At 41.4% G+C, this 23,649-nt stretch overlaps 2 long non-coding RNA genes across 6 annotated transcripts; one reads left to right on the forward strand and one right to left on the reverse strand.

The window, feature by feature from the left end:
• Positions 1-9,188: 9,188 nt before the first annotated feature.
• LOC143523241 (uncharacterized) lies at positions 9,189-18,942 on the forward strand. 4 transcript variants are annotated; one of them, XR_013133252.1, is made up of 7 exons: positions 9,189-9,428; positions 15,576-15,646; positions 16,027-16,173; positions 16,281-17,398; positions 17,578-17,673; positions 18,146-18,240; positions 18,356-18,942. It is a non-coding gene; the product is annotated as an uncharacterized LOC143523241 (long non-coding RNA). The 4 variants fall into 4 exon arrangements; XR_013133251.1 differs by lacking the exon at positions 9,189-9,428 and adding an exon at positions 10,002-10,238; XR_013133249.1 differs by lacking the exons at positions 9,189-9,428; positions 15,576-15,646 and adding an exon at positions 10,004-10,238.
• On the reverse strand, positions 9,233-10,060 carry LOC143523242 (uncharacterized). Of its 2 annotated transcripts, none has more exons than XR_013133253.1 (3): positions 10,009-10,060; positions 9,436-9,540; positions 9,233-9,330 (listed from the first exon to the last, which is right to left on the reverse strand). It is a non-coding gene; the product is annotated as an uncharacterized LOC143523242 (long non-coding RNA). The 2 variants fall into 2 exon arrangements; XR_013133254.1 differs by having other exon boundaries at positions 9,233-9,302; positions 9,395-9,540.
• Positions 18,943-23,649: the final 4,707 nt, after the last annotated feature.

The following is a 23,649-nucleotide window of genomic DNA, read 5'->3' on the forward strand; positions in this document are numbered from 1 at the left end:
ACACGGAGGAACCGCGAAGCCGAGCGCCCGCCGCGTTTTGGAGACGCACAGAGGGGAGGACAAAAAAAACTGATGGTGGGGTGTGATGCTTATCTGCTTGATGGGGGAGTGTGTGTGTGTGTGTGTGTGTGTGTGTGTGTGGGGGGGGGGGGGGTGTTTGAGGCAGATAAAAGGCGGTGGCCTCTTCTCTCCACCCAGATTATCTTCACGTGGAGCAGAGGCTCCTCTGTGCTCTCCTATCACAGCGGGGGCCTTTATCTCCTCAAAGTTATTTATTTTCAAGATGGAATGACCATGGTTGGCAGCGACAACACTCAGCAAAGCGACAGGGTGGGGGGGGGGGGGTGTTGATGGGACTCAGGGAGGTGTCGTGCTGGAAGCTGTCGGGGAGGCGGACACATAATGGTGGCCTTACTTCGCCGTTATGGTATGAGAGCAATATGAGACTGATGTTTGGGTTTGAACTGCAGAAAGGATAGCATCCGTTCTTAGGCAAAATGGGAGAGAGGTGTGAACTTGTGGAAGGGTGGGGTGGGGTGAGGTGGGGGGGGGGGGGGGGGCAGGGTTATACCTCACCGATTGACTCATGCTGTCTGCCATCCTGCTGAGAGAAAAAGATCCATCTGCTCATGTAATTTGTTCTTCATCCATTTTATCTGCTTGTCACTCTGGGCGGTTTTTTGTGTCTTTGTCTGTGTGGTCCTTATTTTTTTTTTCTAACAGCAGTGTGAGAATGAGCTATACTTCAATAGTATATATTAAACATTCGCCAGCCAGACTGGTTTGAGCTGATCGAAAAAGGCAATACCGGATAGTAGATTGAAAGAAAAACATTGCATTGTCTGATGAGTCTAGATTTCAGCTGTGACATTTTACTGGTAGGGTCACAATTTGTCAACAACATGAAAGCATGGTCCATCCCACCTTGCGTCAACATTTCTGGCTGGCTAGTGGCGGCACAATGGTGGGAAGGTGTAACCAGTTTAAACCAGTTGGAAACTTGTGGATGTTCTTAACATGTTTATTGGACAAAAGGAAATCCTTACTTGGATTCACAGAACTAGCAAGCATCAGAACCAGGACCAAACAGCAACCAAAAGAGACGTGAGAGTAGTCAAACAGTCATATAGTCAAAACCAGAGTAGTCAAACACAGTCATATAGTCAAAACCAGAGTAGTCAAACACATGGTCATATAGTCAAAACCAGAGTAGTCAAACAGTGTCATATAGTCAAAACCAGAGTAGTCAAACACAGTCATATAGTCAAAACCAGAGTAGTCAAACACTGTCATATAGTCAAAACCAGAGTAGTCAAACACATGGTCATATAGTCAAAACCAGAGTAGTCAAACAGTGTCATATAGTCAAAACCAGAGTAGTCAAACACAGTCATATAGTCAAAACCAGAGTAGTCAAACACAGTCATATAGTCAAAACCAGAGTAGTCAAACACAGTCATATAGTCAAAACCAGAGTAGTTAAACACAGTCATATAGTCAAAACCAGAGTAGTCAAACACAGTCATATAGTCAAAACCAGAGTAGTCAAACACAGTCATATAGTCAAAACCAGAGTAGTCAAACACAAGGTAATATAGTCAAAACCAGAGTAGTCAAACACTGTCATATAGTCAAAACCAGAGTAGTCAAACTCTCTGGCAGGTAAATAGCAGAACATCCAATAACATAAAACAGGTAGAAATCAGAATGTCAGAAACTCTCTGTATGCACTAATGGGAATAATGTAAATACTGCACAATGAATCAATAGGGAGTGAGTATCTAGACAGGAGGAAGGTCCTTTGATTGGTGACTGAATTCTGGGAGTTGTAGTTGTGGGGATCTTACCAGTATGGGATGTAGGAGGTGTGACAAGGTGACATTTTCTTAGCTAACTTTGGGCCCCTTACTACCACTGATCATCGTGTCAGTTTCACAGTTGATCTGAGTACGCTGATCATGTCCATTTCTTTATGACCACACTGTACCCATCGTCTGATGACCACTCCTGCAGAATTACATATCATGTCACAAAGCTCAAATGATCAGACTGTTTTCTTGAAAATTACAGTTCCCTGTACTCAAATGCCATCCACAGTCACTAGAAGTCAATCTATTAGAGCAGCTTTGGAGATTCACATCATGGATGTGCTGCCCACGAATTTGCAACAACTGTATAATTCTGTCATGTCGATATGGGCCACGATCTCTGAGAAACGTTTCCAGGACCTTATTGAATGCGTGCTAAGAAGAATTAATGAGGTTCTGAAGGCAAAAGGGGGTCAGACCTATTGTATAGTGATTGTATAATGTTATAATGAGCTGCTATATATATATATATATATATATATATATATATATATATATATATATATATATATATATATATATATAGTATATTTGTAATATTATAAATCATTTTAAAATCATTTTAAATATCTCCTACTGGACAGTGTTAAAGTTGAATTCAAATAGGATTCAAATGGATTCAAAGCAGCAGGTTACTTGGGGATTAAAAAACATAGTAAGTTTTGAAAGATATTGTCTAGCCAACAGGAAGTGTCCAGTGGCTACACACAACAAAGCCAGAAGCCGGAGGGTGGGCAGCGTGCCCAGCGTGGGACTAGCGTGGGACTAGCGTGGGACTAGCGTGGGACTAGCGTGCCCAGCGTGGGACTAGCGTGTCGGCCCGTGAGCGGGGGCTAGTGCAGCTCTCTGCTCCCACACTCACCACTGTGCTTGCTCTCCCAATTTAGTCCCCATGCCTGTCACAAACGCTTTTAATAAACATCTCCGACAGCTCCTATGAAAATAACCTGCTCTCCTGAACAGATATTGTGTTGCTGCACTCTTTATTTGGTAACCCCCACCCCCACAACCTAGTGAATTGAATTTTGCGTTTTCCGTTTTTGTATGTGTGCCAGTGTGTGTGTGTGTGTGTGTGTGTGTGTGTGTGTGTGTGTGTGTGTGTGTGCCCGTGAATGTGTTTTCTGTTCAAGGGAGATAAAGTAAATGATTTAGGAAGGCACACTATCAGGTCCATCTCCTTTCACAAATGAAAAAAGTGAAAGTGAGGTACCTGCTGCGTGGCGTTAGTGTTGCCGTAACAGTGGGCTGACGTGACCAATGACGTTGAAGGAATGAAAGTGAACAATAATTGTTACAAAAAGACAAAAAAACTAAAAGGGCAAATCTCAGCTTCAAAGCTAACAGGGCAGTACTGGGAGTCTTTCATGTGGATAAACATGCCTTAGTTTTATACGATGTGAACTTATATGAAGTCATTATTTTTATTACATTATTATTTTGCAACATTACTGAAATTTACGAAGAAAAACACATTAAGCTGCCCATAGCCATAGATAAATTACATCACGTGTTCATAAAGTGACATTTTAAAAAGCATATCTGTGTTCTGTGTTTTCTGTACTTTTGACATTATAGTCATTGAAATTCAGGCCTTTTGTCACGGCTACCAACATGTTTGTACCATTGTTGAGGATGATAAGACTGTTCAAATGTGCTGATTGTGATTTCAGGCATTTTCCCACTTTAAATATTTATCTCAGTGTTTACCTGTTTGTGTCATTCCTTCGGCCTTTGACAGCACCCTCCTGATAAAATGCCTTAAAGCAGAAGAGATTATTTTTATTTTGCCGTCACAGAGCTATTTTTTGTTCCTTGTTTATATTCCTGACAATAGACATGGCTGCCCATCATTGATTTCTGATGTGTAGATAAGTGAGATAAGTCACCACGTTCACCTTGGCCCAGTGTCCCTCATTCTCCTCCACTTTCACATTTAGCTCTTGAGACACTCTTAATTGGCACTGGTGTAAGCATTCAACTCTGGCAGAAAGAACCATCATAGTGATTGCGTTTACACTGAAGATCTGTGATGTGACATTCACTGTAGCGCACCTCTTTCCAAGGTGTGGCCTTGAATTCAATCTGCGGTAAGTCAGACGGAACTCGATAAAACGGCTGACCTAGACGGCCCGTCTCACTGTACTGGACACAAGCTCGGAGTCGCAACCTGAGCCCGTTGGCTGGTGGAACACCTGACATTTACCGGCAGAGTCTGCCTGCTGTTTGCCTAATGCAGTCCCGACCTGGATTAATCTCCACCAAGCCTGCTGAGGTGTCCTCGTTCCTTGTTGCTTCAGATGAACAAACGTCCTCTGAGACGTGTGCACTCTGCTTCCAGACACAGGGAGAAACAAGAAGAACAAATTGGAGGAGGGAACCAGAATCTCAGACAGGAGCGAGTGTGTGGATGTCAGCCTAAGGTCAGCATCACTTTCGGGGTGTTGAGATATTTCACCTCGATGTTCTCATTATTCTAGCCTTCATTAGTGTATTGATGATGGCAGAGAGACTAAACCAGGCTCAGCCGCATTAATGCACCAATACACTAATGTTACACTATTAGCCTGACTCCGTTTGGGCGTGGAAACAAACTCATCTGCTCCCAAATAGAGCCGGAGGGGAATTGTATGGACTAATACCAGAGCCATCACTGCAGGACGATAACTGCCACATGCATAATTACTAGAGCGACTGTCAATATGCCAATAATGCAGTCAGCACTGAAACCTTCCCATTGTCCCTTAATAGAGAAATGAACTTTCACACTGTTTTGAATTAGGAGTTCAAATTGGTCTTCACACTCATTCAGCGTCCATTATGTGGTTCATGGTGGGACAAGAATGGCTGTAATTTCTGGTCAACCCGCATGTGTGTTCTGGAGACCACAGTGGCCCATTAAAGTTCCTCTGACTGTGTAGTCTAGGGCATAGGTTCTCCAAACCAGTCTTGGGGAGCCACTGCACACCACAGATTCTGCCATTTTCCATCACATCCATTGCAACTCCCTAATGCTTGATAATAAACCGATTAGATGGATCAGATGTCCAGCTTGAAAGTATCCAAGAACTCTTCATCGTTCAGGACTTGAAAATACCTTCTCAAGGTCTCACTGTGCTTCCATAACTCAACAGGTACCTTAGGGCACAAGTGACTGGAGCACTACGTGTTAAAATCATCTAGACTCGTCCTTGGTTTGGTCTGTATACTGTAGAACAAATTACCAAACAGTGTCCACACAATGTTCGTTAGACATACAACCAGTATGTTTTCCTTACACAAATATACAGTTTCATTGCAATCCGTAGACATGATTAAAACAGCAGCCATGTCTGAAGTTTTTTTGGTTGCAAACTTTGGGTGAGAGTCTTGGTGGCGTGCTGTCCCAAATCTCTTTCCGTCTACTCAATAAAACTTTTGAAACTTTAAACTATAAAAAAGTTGAAATTTTGAGCCATTTAAAATGGAATGATAAAACCGGTAAAGACGAGTCTCAGTAAAGTATGAAAGTGACTGTGTCTCTCCTGATGAACCACAGAAACAAGAGGACACTGTCAATTTAGGAATAATTCTTCAAGAACTAAGAGATTTGTATCAAGACAACAAAAATCAGCTTATGGACTTTAAGGAGAAGACAGTATAAACAGGAGGCTGAGGCTTTTCACGCTTGCGAAAGAGAACAAAAGAATTCAGGATATGGATGACGGTTCAGTTGAAATGTGGAAACTCAAGTGCGGCTTCAAGCTAAAATAGCAGACCAAGAGTGTCACTGAACGTGAAAATAACAGAATATACAGGGTCCCCGAAGGAAACGCAAAAAGAGTCCTGTCAACTAAATCCTTTGTGCAAAACTACTGGCATAAAACCTTTACCTACTTGATGCTAACCTTCAGATTGAAAGTGCACATCACTCCCTCAGAGCGCAGACGCCAGAGGAGAAACACCTGAGATACATCGAACTGGAGCTCCTTGTCTTCAGGATGGAAGATGCTACTTCGTGCGGCTTGGCAAAAGAAAGGGTTTTACCAGGAGGGACAAACAGATCAATCCAGACATTGATTATGATCCAAGGACATTTGAAGGGTGAAAAACCACACGCAGATGTGCAAAAGGTTAAATTGCTAAATTCACCTGCAGACTCTGTCTTGCATGGCTTAGAGAGAAATACGAGTGGAGGAGGTGATACAGGACGTGCCGAAGAGAGAGAGCTCTCTGTCGAAATCAGGAGACCTCCAGACACACCGATGGAACAACCGCAGTGGATGACTCGGCATAAAGTTGGCTGACAGCCACGAGATGAAGCTTTCAGCAGAGCTAAAACAAGCTACAAGGAAACGTTGAAGCCTTTCAGACAAGATTCTCCGGCATGTGGTGCAAAGCCATGCAAAATGGAGGAAGGGGAACCATGTTGGAATACTCAATCAATCAATCAATCAAATTTTATTTATATAGTGTTGTTTTCACAAAGCAGCTTTACAAGTGTCCGAGTCCAAGCCCCCCAGTGTGCAAGCCAAGGGCGACAGTGGCAAGAAAAAACTCCCTAAGAGCATGAGGAAGAAACCTTGAGAGGAACCAAGACTCGGGGGGGTGGGGGACCCATCCTCCTCTGCCTGACGCTGGTCACCATGACAACAATTTAAAGAGAGAAAAACAAAGAAAAGATGTGAGGAATTAATAAAGTCCATCTTGGTGTGTATTTATATACATGAGTTTTTTTATGTAATTCCTGTTCAGTCCTAAACGTCTTGATGGTTGGTAATGTTAGTCATAGCAGAGGAGAATTCAGGGCGGTGAGAGGGTCCAGGGTAGTGGGTTTATCCTTCTTACACACTGGTTAGTCAGGGCAATGGGTTGATCCTCCATCATATCTGGTTAGTCAGGAGGTGGCTGGCCCAGGATGGATCTCTGGAAAGGCTCGTCTCTCCTCATCTCAATGTTCCTCGAGTATATTGCGCTCAGGTGGCCTGTACAGTGTTTGTAGAATTGAGACTGACAAAGACAGCAGGTGAGGTGTAACTCGATTGTTACATTGACTAGATTCAAACAGAAATCTCATTTCATAACTTAGCAGATGATGTCATGACAAAGGGATGGAAAATTAAGGTGCCATGTGTCACAACGTATCCTCTCTAATGATCTTGAGAAGGTCTTATTAGGGACATAGAGGACACCTCTGCCTAGGACTTCAAACAAATACATTATGGTGAAATAGATTTTTCGTCTCATGTTTATGAATTCATCAGTGAAACAGTTTCTATTTGTGCTTTTGTTTTGGTTCTTAAAGGCATCTTACTGATGGTGAACATTTGTTTGAACATGTAAATCCAAATAAGGATAAGGAAATATCCTTATATGTATAAGGAAAGCTACTTTTAGCTGGCTACTCTGTCCAATTAAGAGCGGAAGGATTTAATGTAAATTTTTAAAAAGATAAATAACTGCTAACACCATACAGATTAAAAGCACACTAAATTAAATATATTGGATTTTAAACAGGCATTTTCATCTTCCTGCAGATCAGGTCATATAAGAGGAGTAGTGATATTACTGCATAAGACACTGAATTCTGAGCATGTATCTGAGATTGGAGATAAAGAGTGCCTTGAATGTGTGTTTCTCCAGGTATTGGCTGGAATTTTGGCTTGAGATGTTTTTTGAATTTATGAAAACATAAGCAGAAGATTTTAATCCATAGTAAAAAATGATTTTAATCTGTGGTTGGGTATGAAGACATCTAATGCCACCACTAGACTGTTCTAAGGGGCAATCAGAATGAAAACAACTTAATGAGAAGATAAATGCATTGACTAAGGAACTGGGTGTAATAGATACATGGAGGGAAATGTATCCATCAAACAGATATATACTGATTATACTCATTATTTCTTTCCCCACGACATCTAATTTAGAATACATTTCTTCATCTATAGTAAACAGTCCTGTTTATATGACCATCAAGATGAATAAATAGTCAAGCTTTACAATGCGGAGACTGAACTCAGATAAATGTCCAAGCCAAGGACAGATTAAAGGCTGAAATTAAAACTTGAATTGAATATTAATGGTGATGTAATACCACCTGAGTTTCATGATACTCTTGAAGCAGTGATGTGATACATTTAAGCAATTACAGAGCAAACATATTGGCACTAAGTAGGATAGGGGTAAGGAGGAGCTTCAGGTTGATACAATAAGTACATAAATAAATAAAAGAAAGAAAGATGCTTCTAAAGCAACAGTACAATGAAGTAGATGAAGTCAATGATACTCCCATACAAACTATGAAAACAAGCAATGAATAACATTTGAAAGATAAGAAACCCAGTGTCAAGTAAAATATAGTATACACTTGAGAAAATCTATTAGAGCTTTGAAATGTTTTCTAAAACACAATATACTCAACCACAGATTAATATAGATTTTTAAATTGAGGTACCTTCTGTCTTCTATTGACCTGCTGTCTCAAATGAGCAAATTTGAAAGTCATCGCAGAAATAACGAAGGAGGAACTGCTATTAATAAACATCTAGACCAAAAGTAAATAAATGACTACAACTTTGTTGAACGTTAGTAACTGGGTCTTTCCTTGAGAGTAGCAGTTTTTCACTCATACCCCCAAAAATAATTGCATTGTGGTAATTATAGACCTATTAGTGTATAAAAAATTCTAAGAAAAAAAAATATACATCTGCACTGGCACAAAGAATAGAGTTGATACCTGATTAATTATTACCAGACAGGCCTTATCAGAGAAAGACATAGACAAGGCAATATCAAAATGACATTACATCTTATTAATCACATTACCCAATCTAGATTAAAAGCAGTTTTAATAAGCTTAAATGTTGGAGGTAGCATTCGTCTGTAAATTTGGATATTGGAGGGACCACGAGCCTACATTAAAATGAATAGATGCATATAAATTATTTTTTTCCCTCTGGACAGCAGCACACAAGGCTGTGTGGTCTCTCTGCTCCTTCTGACAACTAAACCATTGAGTTAGTGGAAAAGACAAAATGTAAGCATAAAAGGAATAGATGTGATTTGCTCGCACACTTATCAACACCCACTCAACTTTTCTTGAAATATCTGCGATGCTCTCTGGACACAACCGGAACATTCTAGAAGACCTATGAGATTACCTGTAACTCTAACTCACCTAATCACATGAGTAAGAAAAGCACACTGCATTGAGAGGCACGACCAACCAAATATTGTAGGGTTTCTCTGGCTAAGGAAATCTCAGAATTATTTAAATTAAGTTATAGTCTCTTAAATTCTAGAATAACGTTAGATTTGTCTAGATGGAATGCCAGCCCTTATTTGAATTTGCACTGTAGAGTTGAATTTAACAAAATAAATGTCCTACCAGTTTAATAATAAATGTCCTTTCTCTTTTCTGGTCCCTTCCAGTGGAAGCAGCCATGCAGCAGATTTCTGAATGGTATAAGCTAACATCAAGGTTCTTGTGGCAAGGAAAAATACAAAAACATACAAAGTATATAAAAGATATAACACAATACAATTACAAACAAAATAGCAGAACGGAATCTTGCATCTCAGGTAAGACCTCCTGTCTTCTGATGTAGTCCAACAACCGGGCAACACGGTGGCTTGGTGTTATAGCACGTTTGCCTCTCAGCACTGGGGTCTTTCTTGTCTTGCAGACAGAAATCTGTGGAATAATATTAATGCTTTAGAATAATCCAGGAGTTAAATAGCCTACTAGATTGAAACTTGCAGGAAACTTGTGTGGTTTGCTAAATTCATGTTTGGATGGTATACATATGGCTCTTTGACAATACATTTTGCTCCTGGGCTGGAAATGGCCTTAAAAACTATTCCACATTTTTAGATAAAGGAACTTTTTATGGTGTAGAACAAAATGACCTCTTTACTATATATTATATATCTTTACGTCTGTCACCATTTTATTCAAATTGTGGCTAAATAATTAGAAAAAACAAAGATTACATGTTGCTTTTTTGCATGTAATTTGTGTAACGCTGGGAGGCAGGCACGATGAGGCAATTGCGTTGCAGACACACAGCGTTTATTCTACACAGAACAGGCAGCGCAAAATACCGCACATCAATCAACAAACGTATAACTCTTTACACGAAATGTCAGACACAAAACAGACCTGGGCTTGCGACAAAGACGAGCACGAGACACTGCGTGAACGCACATTAAATAGACGAACTACACAATGCCCAGTGATCACGAGACGAGCCACAGGTGAGACAGACGAACACGCACACACACACACAACCACACCCACGGAAATACATACATACATAACCCGACGCAGACGACATGAACACACGCCCAAAGAGAGGGGTCCGGAGCTGTTGCGTATCAATTTGGAGACATGTAAGAAAGAAATTTGTACATCATATTAGGGGTTCCATCAGGCAAAGTCTGAAAATCCAGCATGTATTAAAGAGAAATGAGCAAAGGATTCACATTACTGAAGATTACTAGGAGAGAATATACCAATTACACTGGAAATCAACCCACTCAGCTATATGGAGACCTTTGGAGGAATATTATGTGCTTTTTGAGCACAACCCTACAACAATGACATGTGAATATCGTTTCTGTTCTCTGGAGATATTGTGGGCAAAATTAAGCTAACCTTGATCAATGTTTGTACTCTTATCACACAAACCTTCCAGTACTTTATCGACTAGCTCCTCATTAAACACTTGGCTTGCTATAGTGATAGCATCCTTAGGGTGCAGCAAATACAGTTGTTTGTTCATTTGCATAAGATCAATGAATTCTCGGAGATGGCTGAATTCCTTGGATATTTTATCCAAGGTGTTGGTATCTAAGGTGGTGTGTCCCATTTCTAACTTATCTTCCTTGACGTCATCTTTGTAATTTCTCACCTCATTGTCTACCAGAGCTTGTGAGCGAGTGCCTTTGTGCCTAAATAACAGTGGAAGGTTTCGAATTATTAGCTAATGTATTGCCCCTTCCAGGCGTTTCTGAGGGAAAGAGTTATCAGACGTGTCTGACACTGAGTTGGCACATATATCAGCCAAATCTGGATGCAGTCCAGTGTGGGCCAGAGTATTCTCACCCTCTGTGTGACGCCCCCGTCATGAGGAGAGAGAGCAGCGATTGCCGTAAGTTAAGGTGGTCCATGTCTCACTCGCTGTCAGCAGGTTTCACGTCTAATGTCCTCTGAAGCCTCTTGCATGTTTTCCGAGAGTCTGAAGCTGAAGCTCTTTGCTTTTTGCACTTTTCAGTTCATTTTGAATTCTGCTTCTCCTGTTGTGAGGACTCAGACTCCCAAAGATGGCGTATTCTTTACGAGAGGCAGGCTTGATAGCATACCCCAAAGCCTTTTTATACTTTTGCTCACAGATGTGTTTTGCCACAAACTCATCTATCACCCCTTTGAATTGCAATTCTGTTCGCTTGGGAGCTGTCTCTCCTTTAACTAAAGTGTTGGTTTTATAGTTAAGAGGCTTCCAGGACTCTTTCTCTAAATTCACTGGAGCCTTTCTATCAGGCATGGTCAGGTAACAGGATAGACAAACAGCTATAGTGATACTGTTCTTAATCCCTGGGATGAAATCAGGCTGCCTTAGCCCAACTCTTTCTCAAAGTACAAGGAAGTAAATCTGGCAGAAATTTCTCTTGGCTCAGGAAAATGCCATAGCTGGCCATAAAGGTGTCAATGTTCATCAGGTCCTGGGCAACAAATTGTTAGAAATTCAGCAGTGAAGAATAATACACGATATTTACATGACTGAAAAGCTCTTGTGACATATTGCGAGGCAGCCGTGTAAGCAGTAAACAAGTGTTTACACATTTAAAATAAACAGGCACAGCAAAGGACGAGAAAGGAAACAAACATTGGACACAACTTGGAAGATTACAGGTTTAGCGTAGTCTGGCTGGCAGGCCAGTGTGAGGTGACGGGGGCTGAGATGGGCGGGGCTTAAGGGAACAGTGGGAGGTGCACAGCGTGATTGTGAAATGTGATTGGTGCTCGTGGAGGCGTTTTTGTGTCTTCTCATATCTCACTGGGTGTCGATCAGGATATGACAGTTCTGTTCCTCTTTTAGTAAACAGAAATAGGTATTCAATCAGGTTGAATGAATGCATTAAACCCTTCAGGACAGATTCATATTAATATAAATATGTTGTAAATATTTTATATTGTATTGAAATATTGTGTATACTCATGCATGTAGAAGGGAAAGTATTTAACTTTACAGTTTTTGTGCCTGCCTTCCCTGAGGTTTGCCACTCGGGGTGTGGAGTGCTGACTTCATTACTCACTCACAAAGGCTGCGTGGATTAACCCAGCAACGGCAGCTCAGGGACACCGTGTTACCCGAGGATCCCTGGTTAGCCGTCGTTGCTGTGTGAGAAGCCTTGCGAGTCATGTGACGCCATCCAGGGGGTGTGACGCCATCCAGCGGGTGCTCAGGGTGGGCGAGGGGAGGAGCCAATGAACTCGGCACACTCCACGTTGTTAGAAATCAGAAGTCAAGGCGAGTGTCGACGTCAAGTCACCCGGCAAGCTGAACTGGACTGATCTATAGGGGACTGATGTGAACTAGAGAGTTCGTTCAGGTGTGTGATCAGTGTCCTCACGAGATCAATAGCTGGGAGGTAATGTTTAGGTCTTGAAGAGAGATACTGTAAATTCTCTGAAGCAAAGTCTGACTGCTACAGCAGATGAACCCTGCCTATCTCTTCCCTTTTTATGCTTTCAAGCATTCACCCACCCAGCACCATGCTCAGACCAAAGCAATCGAGTACGATTTAGCACAAGCGTCCCATTCCATACCTGAGAGTAAATGATGGGGAGGACCCGGGCAAATTCATTTAGCTCCATTAGTCTGTTCTGTTTGGCCTGCTGGCTGGCCGCCTCTCTGCACACTGTGCTGAGGAGAGTCACCCCTGCATATATTTTTATTAGAGGCTTCTGAACGGCAGGGCCTATTCCCATCTGCAGGGATTGGGAAGTGTGTTTGAACTGCACCACAGCTTTGGTGGATGGAGGAGTTTAATACTGCTTCAGCAGAAGCTCTCTGCAGTAATGTCTAGTCACAGTAAAGCATAACCCACCACAGCCTACTGAACTGTAGCTGCAGTATTATGTGTAAATAAGTACATTCGCAGGAAACTAGATAAAAATGAAATCTAGATAAGTGCTAATATAGCGGACGCTGCATATGTCTGATTCATGACCTATTTTACTCAAATTGAGTTTAAGTTTTAAATACTTCAGTTCTTCTCTGAGGTTACATGTTTTAAAGATGGGCTCGTCAGAGAGGATGAGGACTGAGGAGAAACTCGTGAAAAATATCAGTGTTCTGTCTGTCTGAGACAGTGGTGTTCTTGTGATGTGCGGTCTCGGGGCCATGACAAGGATTATGCAGACATTTAGCTAAACCGACACTGGTTGAACCCTAAGGAAGTCCTTTCCCTGCTATCAGGATTACACGAGTCAGTGGTTATGGTTGCTTTCATTAACGTGCGACTTACACCCACGTCTGTACAAGGGAATGTTCAAAGACCTGAGACAACAGAGAGAATTACTGTTTAATCCCTGTGTCCCACATTTTAATTTCAGCTCCTTTTCCAATGATGATAATAATAAACTGAACTGATGTATGAAGAAGACATTAATCTTAAACAGGTTCAACATTAAATGAGAATTAAATAATAACAAACTTAATGGCAAAAAACAAATGACCTTTTCCTTTTAATGTTTTTCCTCTAGGAAACTTCACTAAACACTTAAACATGGGAAATATGCTTCATATACAAGTACATTAAACAAAGCAGTGTTCAAAGTCACAACATTTGATAAAAACAGGTCCTGCCCTGACATCCATCCATTCTGCGTTGCTCAAAGTGTTGCCGAAACAATTTTCCAGACTTGCATTTCACCATCCGATGGGTTTTCAAATGTGTTTGGTGAGCATGATGGAATTTCAGATTAACATTAAACAAATTACACAACATTACAGAAATTTAATCATTTAACTGAATCTAACAAATGAGCAAGAAACCAAACTCATATGATCAGAACTGGAATAAAACTATTAACGTAATGTTTCCTCCAAAAAACTTTGAAACGTAATGAAAACACAAATATGTTTACAAGTTTTTCTTTGTCAGCCTATTAAAGGACTACATGAAGAATAGACATAAATAGACACATGGATCTTCTGATAAGGACGTTTGGGGTGGTGATGCTGACAGAGAAATTGAGTTTGTTTGTTATCCGAAAACAACAAGTAATTACTTGACTTTCCTGTAAAATATTATCTGGGTCAGCACTGTTCGCCATCACCAGAAATAGATTTTTCAAATCAATTACTTTGGAAAGAGGCAGCATAAAAAGAACTGGACAGTCTCTCTCTCTCTCTCTCTCTCTCTCTCTCTCTCTCTCTATCTATCTATCTATCTATCTATCTATCTATCTATCTATCTATGTTATTTTATCATTTAGAGGCAATGGAGATTCAGCTTGCTTCAAAGGCCTCTCGTGTTGTTATCAATACTCTATAACTTTATATACACCCACAAGTGTGCAGTGTGTTATATCATTGATGGCTGACTGACCAGAATCTTGCAGGTATCATTCTTTTCTACTTGTTTAGAGGCAAATACTTCTGAGTTAAATCTTCAATGTTAAATCATTAACCTTATTATGGATATGCGGAACACTCATCAAGACATTAACAAATGCGACATCGGTTTGAGGCAGAAATGTGGCACTTGTTTTTCAAGCAATTACGTATACAAAAAACAAAAAGAAAATGTAACATCAAAATGACATTTCTTTAATTGTAACGGGAGCATGGCTCTTCTAGTCATTTGATGATTAAAATAGCGACTACCCTAAGTCAAGAACTTGCTTTGATGGATCTAAAGTAACAGCGAAAACCGCTGCCTGACCAACCAGGCGAGCCTCAGACAAACTTGTCCGCTTGTCCTCTGCTGTGTGTGTTTATGTCTCTGTCAGTGTTTAAGTGAGTGTGAGGCTCAATCTGGGACATGTCCCTTCCTCTCACTGCTTGACGTTCATGATCACCTAAGACAGTGAAGAGAAAAGACGTTCAAACAGATGAGGCAGGATCGCTGCTTCAAAGATACACTCGGTCTACATCAGAGCGTCAGTCTACATCAGAGCGTCAGTCTACAGCAGAGCTTCCGGTGCATTTCTAAGTGAATGGTGCGCAGACAGTCTGGGGGTGTATCTAATGCATGTCTGAATGGATAAAATAAAACCAACCTTCGCTGCATGAGCACACTAAAACCATTAGCAACACATTTGTCTGTAGCCAAGCTGGTTTCAAATACCTAATGAATGGCTTTGCTTCTCCTGTGTATACAGCGTGATGAATAGGCCCAGAGGTAAATGTGAATGTAAATGTGGTAAAAGGCACTGCAGCTATTACTCATCGTGTTGTCAGGTTCTTTAGTAGCAAAGAAATATCTTAGATACAGAAGTCACGGATACCGATTCATCACACTGCATACAGAAAACTCCCTGGTCATTATTAAGGTAATTGCCTAAGACAACATAATAATACATTAAAGATGGCATGATGACATTACCATCAAAAGCTTTTAGCCTCATGATGGGACATTCATTCACCCTGTGCCTCGCTCTCTCTTCCTCTTTCTCTCTTTGGATTTTCTGGTTGACGGATCATTCCGGAAAACAAGCACTGTGAACCCTGACCCTGCACCTGAAGCTGGAGTTTGTCATGCAGTGAATCAGAAGTTACATGTTTGAGGTTCATGAACAGTCTTGCCCCTCGGTCCCAGAATTATTTTACCTAGTTAACAAAACACATTGTTTGGTTTCTTAGAAGCATGCACACTGTTTCCTGGTATGGTGACAACCCTTCTGAACACTACTACTGTCTCACCATGACTCTGGCAGTGCAGAGACATGGATGAGATCTAATCCTTGCTTCTCAAAGGTTTTACAATGGCAGAGGAACGCTTATAGATACACTTTGGTGTTGTTATATATTCTACTTTCTGCTTTTTATATTTCATGCTGCCAGTTAAATGTTTTAGAGCTCAGATGGTTAAAGGCTATGAGAATTAAATTCAGACATATTAGTTGGCATTCTGCTCATATTGAACGTTTCATATATTTCTGCTTCAGGGTGGATGCCACTGCAATCGCTGGATAGCTGCACTCAATTTCAGACTCCTCAGAGGCACCTGGTCACCTCCACATTTACATCACCTGGCCTCGTGTGCACTGCATGAAAATGGCACTCAGGCGAGAAACTATGTATCAGTCCTTCTGGTATTAGTCATTTAATACCTGAAAATTTAGTTAAAAAAATACAACTGTTACTATAAAACATGTGTTTATTGAATTTTGTCTTGAACTTGTGGTTTTCGTTACCACAGGGATGTCAGGATAGAAGCAAACCAGAGGCGGACAGGAGTTAAAAGATCTTCAGACACTGGTTTACAGAAGAAGCCTTCCTGCAAGGAGCATAAGACCCTTGATATGAATGTTATCTGGGGAAAATATCACTTTAAGCTCTGTCTGAGGTTTCATAGAACAGGCTGCGGTACAAAGATACAGAAGGCGCAAAAGAATTAGAAATGGACCTGCTGGAGACATTATTAATTTAAGTGGTCTTTTTGGTTCTTTGTTCTTCATCTCTGGCTAGATTGTTCCTTGCCGATAAATCTAAGCCATTTGTATGCTGGTCTCTTTCCTTTGGGCTCCTGTGTGTCTCTATAACGACAGCAAATGGAATTGATCCCGGTTCATGATGCTGGAAAAACAACCAATCAAACCGTTACCAAGATCAATCAGATGTTTTGATGACTGAACATTAGTCCCCTTTAAACGTGTCAGCCCAATAAAAAGCCTGTTAAGGTTTGTTTCTTATAAATGAAGTTACCTGCCTAACATTGACTAGCTTGCCGTCTGGGCGTGTCTGCACGTATACTGTTTTTCATTTTCAGAGTGGAAGGAAGTTGCTAAAGTTTTATGCTAGCTCTTATTATCTTATGGTAGTTAATGTTTAGATCTGAGCTGAAGAGGCTGGGAAAAGAACAGAGGTTTCAGCTTCTACGTGTTCATATTGCCTCCAACTCCCACACTAACGTCATTTCTCCCCATCAATTCAAACATGGTTCTTATCAGCAATAACGCCAAGCACTCTGGTGATAGCACAGAAACGCAACGCTGCTTGAATATGGCTGCAGGAGAATGAGGAACATTTGAGGGCTGCAGTATCTCGCACCACTGTCAGCCTCCTGAGGAACATCCCAAGCGCTGATGTATGCGCAGTGTAGCCGCAACACAGGAAGAGGGCATGAGGAAAGACCCTGGGTGCCCATCTCTTCCCATACACGATGACATGGAATAGGAAAACCCGTGTCTAAGCTGAAAAAAAAAAAACTTGTCTTGTGTTTTTTTTGTTTAACTTGGCAATGGAGGTTTGTCAAGGGAAAAAAACCTCAATTAATTGGTATTTTGCACAGGAGGAAAAGGCCCTGAATAAACAAAGGTAAACAACCATTCTTTAAAGGTCATATTGTTGTTTAGGATCAGTAACAATTAAAGATAGCGCAATAATTCTAGATTTATTCGCTCGTTCAATTTTTTCAAAGACTTGCATTGACGTTTGTGATTTCGCTGGTCCTGTCAATGTTAAATGCATAATCAATTACCACGAATCCCATTTAGCCGACAGCGAAGTGCTTGAGGGAGGAGTCTCCTCAGAGGATCGACGGACTGGTCTCAGTGGCGGAGACAGACTTTGTTTCAAGGGGTGGCCAAAGGGTGAGCAAGGCTTTATCAGAGGGGTCCGTATATAAATGATGAACATTTTTGATGAAAAATTTATATTTTCTCTTAAAATGACCATTTCCAGTGGAGGCTTTGGCTACACTTGGTCTTGTCTTAACTCATATGTAGACATATACAGTGCCTTACGTTTCCAGAGGAATTTTGTTAACTCGACAGGATGAGCTCTACGTGGTGATGTTACGTTCAACGTGATTTTATTGGTTCACTTATGCTGTTTTACGTTCTAAAGCACAAACACAGCATTGTGATATTTGTTGTAATATGGCGTCACCTTGTACAATGTTTACAATATAAATAACAGACATTACGTCTGGCAATACGAGAAGCTAATTATGAGTAATGATGAATAAGAGCTGCTAAACAAATTGCATACATGTGAAATGAAATTATATTTTAGATTTTTTCCGATCCAAATTTTACACTTTTTGTGACCCGGGTTCCCTAGGCCACCTCCACGGTGTGTGGCTGACACTGTTATTCCCATCACTTCTCTGTGCAGTGACGTCACAGTTCCTGGCCCCGCCCCCTGTCAGTTTTCAGGTGCGTGAGAAAGTATGTGCTCACGCACCAAACCAGCGATCCACGAACCCATGGTGTCATGCTTTAATACTGTTCCTGGTCTCATCCACTGAATATCTGTCTTGCGATTTCACAGGGTTTTCGCAGCAGTGGTTCTGGCGTGTCATCGAGCGTAGCCGGCCATGTAAAATCAGATGATGTCGTCCTCTGCCCGGCTGACACGGAGGCCCCCTGGTTGCTGTGATGCGCCAAGGTGAATTAGCCGCACTGATTTCCTCGACAGCAAGAGCAAACACGGACTATTACCGGTAATGGAGTCCTTCACTCTCGGCTGTGTGTGCAGACACTGCCAAGGAGACAACAGCTTACATCATTTTTTATTTTTTTTTGCATGTGCTATATCTATCTTGAGGAATTCTCTCTCTCTCTCTGACACCATGTTCGACTACTAACTGAACTCATTTATGGAAGCAATGGGATACTATAAAACAAGGTTTTACCAGGCCATTATGTTGACATGATGAGAAACAATCGCTGTACCCCTTTTAAATTAAGAGAAATTTAGAGCTTTAATAATGACTTTACACTTTTGTGCTTTAACCAAACACCTGCCAATTTGCATATGTACTTCATACAAATAGCATTGTATGAAAGGTCATTAGTAGGTGTGTATGATTAGTAAAGGTTCACATTACAGACCACATTAAAAAAAAAGGCTGACATTTTGATACTGATTCTTTTTGTCTTGCTGTTTCTGCAGGCAAATGCTTATATTTTTCATCTTTTAAAGCATGTCTCCTATCGATAATGACGTAATTTATAAAAGTTTTGCCATTTATCCCAGAGCTAATATACAGACTGGGTTAAATATCAACCTGTAAATGAACTCAGTAAAAAAAATTGAGTTTCAAACTGAGTTCAAACTGGAAAAGATATGTTGTTCTTTGTACTGGGAGAAAGTGTATACGCACACTAGTGGCTATATTTCATGCAAATTTTTTTGACTTGTTCTTTTCTTGGAAACTCCTGAAGAGTTCATGACAATCTTCCAAGTCTCATTTTAAAAGGACACCTGTCTCAGGTAAACATTGCTTCCTCTGCTCCCGGAGAGACACCATTCTGTTACTAAAATTTCCAACATATTTTTTTCCTTTGTCAACACCTTGTTGGATACTGTACTAAACCAGAGGCAAAATCTAACAAAGTTTATATGGTGCAGCACCTTTCAGTGTGTGTCTATCTGTTTTCCTCCCAACAATCACTCCAAAGTAAAACTGCTGATTGGGCCAAAGCCTTGGACTATAGAGCTGAGCTACAGACCCATCACATCAGCTCATTATAAGTCTCCAACCATGACAAGTTTGCCCCATGAAATCTCTTGCATACCCCATAAATGTAGATTCAAAGCCTTTTAGATTTTCTCAAAAATAACTGCAGTGTTTTCAGACCTCAAAACAGTCGTGGGGCAAAAACAGGTGATGTATACGGAGAGAAATCACGCAGAGAGGAGTGACTCAGAGAGGAGTGATGTGGAAAGGAGTGATGCAGAGAGGAGTGACTCATAGAAGAGTGACTCAGAGAGGAGTGATGTAGAGAGGAGTGATTCAGGCTGTCATGGCTGACACTACAGGTGACCTCAGATTCTTGGTTCCACATGTTATTACAGGTCACAGTTTGTCAGCCTGAAAAAAACAGGCAACTTTTTAAAAAGACAAAGTATGATTTGGATACAACATCACACAAGTTAGATGGGCTGGAACCTGATGGGCTGGAACCTGGAATTTCATTACCAATCCTTTCATGGTGTGTATCCTTTATCTCATCATGCACCCCATCAAAGGACGTATACCAAGAGAGAAAATCTTGGTATTGATGGATCTTTCGGTTCATTCTTCCATGTGGGAATGACTGACCTAGGGTGATATTTCTGGAACTGCCATTTGAGTAGCAGTGGATAGACAGTTGTGCTTCAGTCTGGAATGTCTGAAACGGAGGATTAAAATATTCAACACAGGACAGAGTAGAGGAGAAACAAGCAGAGAGTAATGGGGGGATGAATATCCATGAGACCCCGGCCTCTGATGGAGCTTTTCTTTTGTCTCTGTGATAAGGCCGCTCCATTTCTCCCTCGTCCCTCGTGGTTGGCACTGAGACCTCGGGCCTCTCCCGGCCACTAATCTGTCCTTCCCATGGGACGCTTGGGGGACGTACGCCCTGCTATCTCTCTCTCTTATACCCCCCCCCCCCCCCCCCATGCACCATCCCAGGTCCAACTCTTAACACTGTGTCATTTCATTAGGCTCCTTGCTCTGGGAGAGACTCCTCTCAGTGGGATTTGGGTACTGTGTACCATCCTGGAGCCATCCTATTGGTGCAGGCCGCCCGATCTTTTATATAATTTTAATGATCGCAATCGCAATTCTAACGATGATGACATGTTTTGTATGAGTGATAAAGGACAGATGTCAGAAGTTCAGTGGAGGAGCACTAAGACTCAAGATTCCTTTCAACTTGTAGATTACCACGACATCCGTGTTTACGGCCCAGTCTGATCCGGTGAGCAGATCCAGAATGGAGGATCTACCTCAGTGCTTTACCGGATGCGGTGACTCACCCCACACAGACCGGCCTCCAGGACCCCTGCGAGCTCTTCACATCCACTCTGTAACCATGGTGACCGCATGCACCATCATTGTGTCGTCCGATTTTTTATTATTTTTTTATTTATTCCCCCCCTCCCGTTTGTGAGCTTTTTCATTTCCGAAACGTACAAGAAGGGAAACCGGCAATGGCAGGTGCTCATGTTGTGAGCTATGAAGGCCACACATCCAGGTACCCGGCTACACACACCCAAATGTACCTCCACCCAGAAGCACACACACACCCCAATACACAGTTCTGCTGGGACTGTGCGGATCAGTCCTCAGTGAACATGGACGGTGACCATCACCTGTATGTTTTGGTGGTACTGTATTTCATTTCTTTAACCTAATCCCATACACTGACTACCATCACTCCAGTAAGCACCCATTTCAGCCCATTCACCCATTTTCATTTCAGCCCGTATTCAAGGTGATGTTTGGCTGAAACTCTTTTTTTCCCCCTTTTGTCCTGGTCAGAGTCCAGTTGGCCCCATCACCATCTCAGTGTTTGCCCTGCTGCAGCTCATCACGTCCATCGTAACACTTATCTGATGAGTGTAATGGGGCGTAGGGACGCTGGGAATACGCTGTGCTGTGCTACACACACACTCCTGGCCCCCAGGAGCCGAGTTTGTCACCCCTGAAATAAAAAAACGATCTCGGTGGACCCAGACCGAAGGGACGGATCGGCAGAGTAAAGTCAACCATCCTGGCAATTAGCGGTGGAGCGCAGTCAGGCGTGCTCCATGCTTCTTTCCTCCGAGGAAACGAACTCGCTGTGTGCACAGGGCACCACTCACGCTCTCCTGTGCTTCTTAAAGGGCGACTTCTCCCAACACATTACCAGCTGTGCCGCAGCCCTAATACCAGTCTGTCACCTTGGAGCTAAATGCGGATCCAATTAGACCCATGCAGTAGGCCCGAGTCTGTTTACACCACGCTTCACTAGACTAATCTAGTCTTTGCTGCTATGACTAATGCTTCATCAGTGGTGCACTTCATTTGTGGTGAGCGCGTGAACACTGCTGGGCTTCAGGACATTTCGTGGTGAATTTCACAAGAACGAAAACAACCGCAGCAATACCACAGCAAATTCCAGTCTTGAGTTTTTAGTCTTTAAGCACTATGTCAGGTGTTGGTGAAAATAGCTAGGCCTTCTTTTAGTACTACTAGACTTTAGCTTTTTCAACAGGGGCAAAGTTACAGTAAGCTTGTAAAGTTTGTTGTTGCTGAATGCTAGTGGTGTTTATCAAATTCTGGAACAGGTTTCTAACACTTTCATTGACGCCTGTGCTGTTTATAAATATCAGTGTCACTCCCAGTCATATTTGCATGGCTAACATTTTTTGTTTTATAGAACTTGTGGTTTTTAAACAGGAATGGTGTTATTATTACCGTCTTGAGTTTTAGCTTCAAAGACGTTTCTGAATGGTGAAAACCTGATCTGTATCTTTTGCCCTTCGATATTCGAACTTCAGCTCAGCTTCACCCATCATCCCTCTAAGAATGAACTAAGAATGCTTTACGTACACAGCTAAAGAACTTTACATTTCTCTGGATTGTTGTGTATGATAAATGCTATAAATGTAAATGTAATATTTTGTAATATGTTTTCTATGTTTTTGATGCTGAGGTTCTTTCATGCTGTGTAAGATATGAGCATATGAAACTTACAGTCTTCTCTTAATTAGCATATACACACTTCAAAACCAGACTGCACTGGAAAAAACTAGGGAAAATAACAACAACTTTAAAGCCCTTCAGAAAGAATCTTCCAAAGATTTGAAAGAGCAATCCGATCCTGCCCTGTAGGGATAGACAGGAATACTCTTTTCCAGCTAGGTTAATCACACAATACACACGCCCAGCAGACCTCCTCTTCCTGGATTAGGTGATGTAGAAGGTAACAGAAAAATACTGTTCTCACTTTTAATTGCACTTGTTGGCATGTCATGGGGCAGGAGCCTGTAATTACTCAAGAGGTACAGAGATGCTCTTCAAAGCACAGAAATACGAGTTAAGTAGGACCGACCAGAAAAGCCATTCAGTTGTACAGTAATAATAATAATAATAATAATAATAAATTATTATTAAAAGTACAGTATGATACGAACCTGGAAAGTCTGCCTGCTCCTCTGAGTGTAAAGGGTTAACATATAAATGAGACATTCTCTGTGCACGGATAAAGTAAGACAGGTTAAGGTCATCTCCCCTTTAAAAAACATAAGCCATCGGAACAGTTTCACCTTTATTAACTTTTTCTTTCTGGGTGATGAAATCCAGTAATGATGTAGAATATATCTGGAAACACTTTAGAATTCTGCATCACCCTTTTCACAGATGGAACTTAATATTCAAAGCTGGAAAAGAAAGTTGGTCAGATAAAAAAGCGTCAAGGTGCAGATTACTGCTGTAAGGAGGCACGACACCTATTGACCCTGACAAATCCTTGCAAATAGCTATTTTTCCCCCGAGGCTTCAAACATACTCTGCCAGAAGATAGTTTTAGTGTGAAGGTAAAGATGATTCTGGTATTACAGTAAGCCAACAAGAACATAAGCAATGGATGTCAGCTGTTTTAGACTCGTTTAGACTTAGAAATGTGACTTAGACTTAGACTTAGACACTCTGATGTATTGGGATCTCTGCACTGTGTGTCCTGAAACAGTGCCTCAATCATATATGCTATTTTCAGAGACCTATATACAGGGTATGCATGGGCACATTAAGTTCTTGCGTGGCATTTGTTATTAGACGTTCTTTTCAGCACAGCTCTGCCTTAAAGGAG

This window comes from Brachyhypopomus gauderio, chromosome 9 (genome assembly GCF_052324685.1).
Source record: "Brachyhypopomus gauderio isolate BG-103 chromosome 9, BGAUD_0.2, whole genome shotgun sequence".
Taxonomy (NCBI): Eukaryota; Metazoa; Chordata; class Actinopteri; order Gymnotiformes; family Hypopomidae; genus Brachyhypopomus; species Brachyhypopomus gauderio.